We start from the raw sequence: 6,578 nt of genomic DNA, 5'->3' as shown, positions 1-6,578 counted from the left end.
ACAACAAGAGTGTGTGTCTTGCAAAAGTACAGATCAATCTCAGAAAATTCTAATATTTTGTCAAAGTAAATATTCATATATTTCTTGAAACTTTCATATATTCTAGATGCATTGCACATTCAGTGAATTATTCTAAACTTTTTTTGTTTTTGTTAAAATTTTAAATTTCAAAACAAGGATTTAAAGAAATGTCAACCTCCTGAATTCAGAGTTGCTTGAAGTCCAGTGGAAAATCTCCGAGTCTGTAATGATTTGCGGTGCTATGGCATCTGCAATGCTTTGCAATGTTCACATTTTCCGAGATTGATCTGTATTCTATAGACGGGTTTCTTGTTTACAAACATTGAGACTAAATGCACAGCTGACTGTATCATGTAATCAATTCCGTCCAATCCCCAAACCTGTTGTTTTGGGGAGCGCTGGTTTCATTGGCTAATTTTGGTACCGACCTGCGCACGCATCTAGTTTTATCAGTGTAACGTGGACCAGAAACCCGTCTATTCTCCCTTAAAACACAATTAGATTTTTCTGGGTTGCAAATGATAGTTATAAAAAAGATATTCCCGTCCCTAGTTGTACAGCAAACCCATATACTGTAACAGTATCTATTTTTCCAAAGCTCAAAACTTTGTCAGTGGAACCTTTATGGAAACCTTTAACCGACTCAAGCCCTAAAAACATTATGTTTTTATGCACCACAAACAAACTCCCTCCCAGAAAAGAACTGCAGGTTTACTGCCATCTCTTAATTTATTTTAAAACACAACTAAAGACCTTTGTTTGTCTCTGCCTTTGATTGAGGTACTTTTATTTTCTTTTTCTCCTCTGCATTGCAACTGTTTTTGTTATTTTTTATTATATATTTGTGTTTCCTTGGCTTGTTCTGTGTAAAGCATATTGAATTGTCTTGTTGTAGAAATGTGCTACACAAATAAAACTGCCTTGCACATTAAATACCAGCAGTGTCTTTGAATATATAGAGTATCATCATTATTTTAAAGCCAACATTTGGAACTCTAAATCTTTGCTTCTGGGGGTCCCTGGAACAAAATATCTTGAGATGGGGATACATTATTACATGTAATTGTGGGGGACCTTCCTTGACATGAAAAAGGTTTGAGCACCACTAAGGATCGCTCCTTGTATAACTGGGTTAATAGCGCCCCCATCTGGGTGACTGCGACACAACACCTGGATAAGGCATTCAGGCTTGGGTTCAGAAGGACAGAAGACAAGGTCAAAGGTCAAAATGACAAGTGGCAGGCAGTTCTATTTTATGTTATGTTTCAGTCCAGCTGCAGAGAGAACAGGTACAACAACATTCATTACATGCAGGCATTTGTAAAACATACAAAAACAGGGGCATTTTATGGAAAAAGTGAAAATAGCATTTTGATTGATTGATTGATTGATTGAAGACTTTACTAGAAGTTTGCATAGGAAAAGGTACAGTTTCTTGACGGTACAGTTCACTGGTACAAGGTCTACTAAAAGGAGATCCATGAAAAGACTAAGCTTATTTCCACAGGAAACCATTTAAGTATCTCATATAACATTGAATGACAGACGAATAGAAGACAGTACTATGCAGTAGATATGCAAAGAAAAAAAAAACAGTAAGTCTAAACAAACAGTAAGTATATACAAAGAAGGTGCAGGGGAGGGGAGGGCTGGGCTAGGTTTTTTTTTTTTTACCAGTTTCGAACGGCTGCTGCCTGCAAGTGGTTTTTCAGGGCAATTTTAAAGGATGCTAGGGATCCACACTCCTTTATGGCCTTCGGTAAGGCTTTCCACATTTTGGTGTATCAAGCATTTGGTGTATTGTGAGCTTGATCTACAAGCTCACAAGACGTCAATTGAGAAAATAATAATGATTAAAGAAATTTACATTTTGACAGTTTTTGGAGAATATGCCCAACACATAGGGATGCATTTTCTAATTGAATTTTTAAAGGACAACTCCGCCCTAAATCACATCGAGGCAAATTGTTCTACTTATATTGATCCCAAACGACGGTCCATGGGGTCTGTTAGGTAGAAATGCCCCTGTTGTCCAGTTTCCCCAGCAGCTCTCAGAGTGGAGCCAATAAGCCTATGACTTTTACACTATTTGTTTTGTTCAAAAGTGATTTTCTTTTTCATGATTGTGTCATTAATCGTTGTCCCACACAATCCACCACAATCTCATTACAGTTTTTCATGATTGTTAACACACAAAAATCTAAAATTTGGCACACTTTTCACAACCTTAACTTCATGTACCTATTGCTTGCCCCGATTTGGCACTACTTCACACTCCCTTTTCATGCATTAGACTCGGATTTTCTTTCTTTACACTCCAATTTTTGGTTGTTGCACACACTTCTCACGTCAAATCTCAAAGCATCATCCTATAACACACGGATGTCAATTACAATTCACCTTGTTGTCGAAACACTATACACAATGTTCAGTTGTTGCACACACTTCTCATGTAAAATCTCAAAGTATCAACACACAACACACAACTATTCAAAACTCTACACATTCAAGTCTGATGTCAATTACACAAGCACCTTGTTGTCTAAACAGTAAACACTACACACAATGGTCAGTTGTGCAACAACTGAACATTGAGACAGGAACCGGAGGCAGAGATGGGCACAAAATACAAAAATGATTAGGGTTAGTAGTACCAAATACCAGGATATTGTCACCAGGATAGTATCTTAGTGACAGTGTCCTGGTCAATATTAGACCACCAAGTACTGACCAAGTATTTAGATTTTTTTCAAAATACATTTTTATATTGTGTGCCCATCTCTGACCGGAGGCATGATGCCTAAATCTACTGTAAATCATGTACCCAAATAAAACTTTTTGGATGCATATTTGTGTGCTGTTTTATGTTTGACTCCAGAGTCAATGTCATTCATATGGTGTGTTCCAATTCAATGGTGTGTTTTAAATTTTGCACTCCAGTGTGCTGTAAATGCTTGGTAGTGTGCAGCAAATGCTTAGTTGTGTGTACTGAATGAATGGTATGTGTCATTTGAAAATATGGCGTGTGTACCAAATATAAACACAAGTCCATTTTGTGAACACAGTTAAGTGATTTGATGGCAAAGTGATCATCTTGGGAAGGGAGTGTGAGGTTTAGCATTTTGTGTGTGAGGTTTTCAGTTTTGTGTGTGCAGTTTTGAAAAAGCCGTTAGTGTAGTGCAAAACGTGTGTTAACAATCATGAAAAACTGTTTTGGGTGAGCATTCGGCACAGGTGCCAATCAAAGTGACTGTACTGGCCAATCACAGGGCATCTTTTCCAGGACTTGGCAAAACACATAACAGCATAACATCTGTTTAGCAGAGTGTGATGGCTTGTGTGGGACAACGATGACATGGATGTGTTTGTAATGACAACTAGTGACACATTCATGAAAAATAAAAGAAGTAGAGTAAGATTTCAACTCTCAATGTTTTGGTGAGAAGCAAAAAGGTTTTTGTTATTTTCGCACCAGACGAGAGTGGATGCAGGCTTAGGAGCCGCCGCAGTGGATGGTTCCCAAGTTCCCAACATCCTTCTAACGCTATGGACCAGAGCTACTCCATCACTATGGATCAGGTGGAGCATCCGATGGTGGGTGGTGTTGTGAGCAGATCCTCCTGAGACATCGAGCCCAGCTGCTGCTCAGTGACCTGCTCTATACCCCCCGGAGGGTGTCAGGAGTCACCAGAAAAAAGGACAGGTGTTTTAATTGAATCTATCATGGTTAAAATGGAGTTTGAAGTTATAATTGGTTTGTATATAGGAAGGTCCTGGAAGGGGGCAAAATGGGGGGAAATGAACATCAAATATCTAAGTAAATACTGAATGAAGAAATTCAAAAACTGTCCTGGGTGTTCCCAAAAGCCTGATTAGACGCTAAAATGACCAAAAGTTTTTTTGAAAATGAAATATGCCTTTAACTACCATTAATGATTTAATGATCCTTCTCATCTGCTGTCCTACCCTGTTGGAGAGAGGTTAACTACCATTTATTAGCCCTATTCACGGCCCGCCCACTCAGCAAATTTTTCAGCAACTTCCTGGTGCTGACCAAGGAAGGTTAGGCAGGAACAGACAACACCCGGAAGTTGGCACACCATGGGACGCCGCCATGACACTTTTGGGTGGCGGAAGTGACGAAGTGCTCATAGACGCCACCCATGGAGCCTAGATGACGTTGTTGACTGTTCTTGCTGAGACCTTCTTTGGTGCTGACGTCAGCTTTGAAGGGTAAAATAACACAGGAATTGCTGGACTTAAAGCCAATAAATCATTATTTTGAACGGTAAAGTAAATTATAATGCTTTGTGCCTTTTACTATCTTGTGTTCTTGATCATGCTAGCCGTATTTTATACTTCACTATTCGGAAATTGCATTAAAATTGCGATTTCTGTGTTAACTCTATGGGCTTCAGCACCAGGAAGTTGCTGAATGGGCGGGCCGTGAATAGGGCTAATGATTTAATTTGTGTTTTTGTTGTTTGGCTTTTAAGGCTTTGTAATCAAAAATAGATTGCACAGGGCAGAATATGACAAATAACTTAAATATACCAAGAAATAATGATATATTTAATAATTGTACTCTCAGTGGAAGTAAACAAAGTGTACCTGCCCTGAAAAGCAAAAGACACTTAATCATTTTAGACCTGAGGCCAATTCTAAAACCTTTTAAAAACTTTTCTTAAAAATTAGAATGTATGTTGCTATATTATGTAAGTTGCTATGATAGCAACAACTACCCAAAAAGGGGTTCCCGGATTGAAAGGTAACAACCTCAAAAGGGTCAATAATCTGAACCTTTTTTTCTTTTTTAAACATCAGAAATAGCTGATCTACTAACAACATCTTGTAAGCTTTTTCTGCAATAAACTATTTCTGCTGTTTTTTTTTAAATCGTATGAACATTTCTCAACTTGTAAAGGTGAGACTACCAGTCACCACCAGGTCCTAGCGATTAAGGTGCATAGGACCACGTTTAGGCTCTAATGCGGCCTGACAGAAAGACACGGTTTCGAGTCCTGAGACCGGACGCCCTTTGCTGCGTGTCACTCCCCGTCTCTATCCCGCTCTACAAAATAATCCATGTGTATGTGATGTGTATAGACAGTATATACACAGTACACTGTGAATATACATGGGTTTATTATATTACATGTTATGTGACGCCAGGCAGGGATTCTAACCAGGGTCTCTGGCATGAGAACTTGGAGAAGGGACATTAAAAGGTAAACATCTTACCCACTAGCCTAAAGGGGAATTCCCCCTGGATATTAGGCTTTCGGGCACCAGAAGACCTGTTTTTAATGTCTTGAATCTAGAGTTGCAACACCAACCATTGACAGGCCAACACCAACCATTGACAGGCCAGCACCAACCATTGACAGGCCAACACCAACCATTGACAGGCCAACACCAACCATTGACAGGCCAACACCAACCATTGACAGGCCAACACCAACCATTGACAGGCCAACACCAACCATTGACAGGCCAACACCAACCATTGACAGGCCAACACCAACCATTGACAGGCCAACACCAACCATTGACAGGCCAACACCAACCATTGACAGGCCAGCACCAACCATTGACAGGCCAACACCAACCATTGACAGGCCAGCCAGAGTTTGACGCTGTTTAATACAATCAGATAGCAAAAAACTATTTTGATGCATTGGCTGCCTATGGGAGGAATTTGCAACCCTAGATTCAACTGATTAAAAAATAAATCTAGTGTTGCAATTCGCGGCTAGACACTACTGCTACACTGATCCTCCTAACCACCCATTCCACCCTATGTATGTATATATGTACCCACTCCTTCTTGGTGCCCAGTTTTCCTGGAGCCCACTCTTATCTAGTGCCAACTCTTCTGCCTCCCCCCCTTCTAGGTGCCCACATAATTTCCCTAGTGCCCACTCCTCCAGGGTGCCCAATATTCCCTAGTGCCCACTCCTACTGGGCACTGCCCAGTATTCTCTAGTGCCCATACTGTTTTTGGTGCCCACCTTTCCTCCCACACATATTAAATCCATAATACATAGTTGTATAATCACACATCCACACTGACGTCAGGTCACAGTAACGTGCAGTAACGCTATCAGCCTGCATTGATTTACAAGGTCAGAAAATAGCAAACATTTCTTATTAGGATCCTGTAGTCTTTGTAAAGTCCACTATAGCGACAAAACACACGATCAAACTCCATTCCAAACACGTCCATATGATGACATAAATGAACTGTAACAACAGGAACATAATGATATGGTTCAGATCCTCTCTGTTCATAAAATACAATTAACTCATAAACTAGCCCTGATGCTCGGCCCTTAACATGAGGTCCAGTGGCTAATCGAGCCCTCAACGGTTTGAGCTAGGAACGTCAGATTTCCAAAATAAAGTGCTTACCCTAGCTCAAACCGTTGAGGGCTCGATTAGCCACTGGACCTCATGTACTCTCATGTATATGAGAGTCATGTATTCAGGGCTACTCATAAACATGACTTTACCAAACGGAACCTTCATCACAGCGTCCATGTTTCCTCCATGCTGCA

This window comes from Nannobrachium achirus, assembly GCF_963921795.1.
Source record: "Nannobrachium achirus genome assembly, chromosome: 24".
Taxonomy (NCBI): domain Eukaryota; kingdom Metazoa; phylum Chordata; class Actinopteri; order Myctophiformes; family Myctophidae; genus Nannobrachium; species Nannobrachium achirus.
This window is presented reverse-complemented; position numbering follows the sequence as displayed.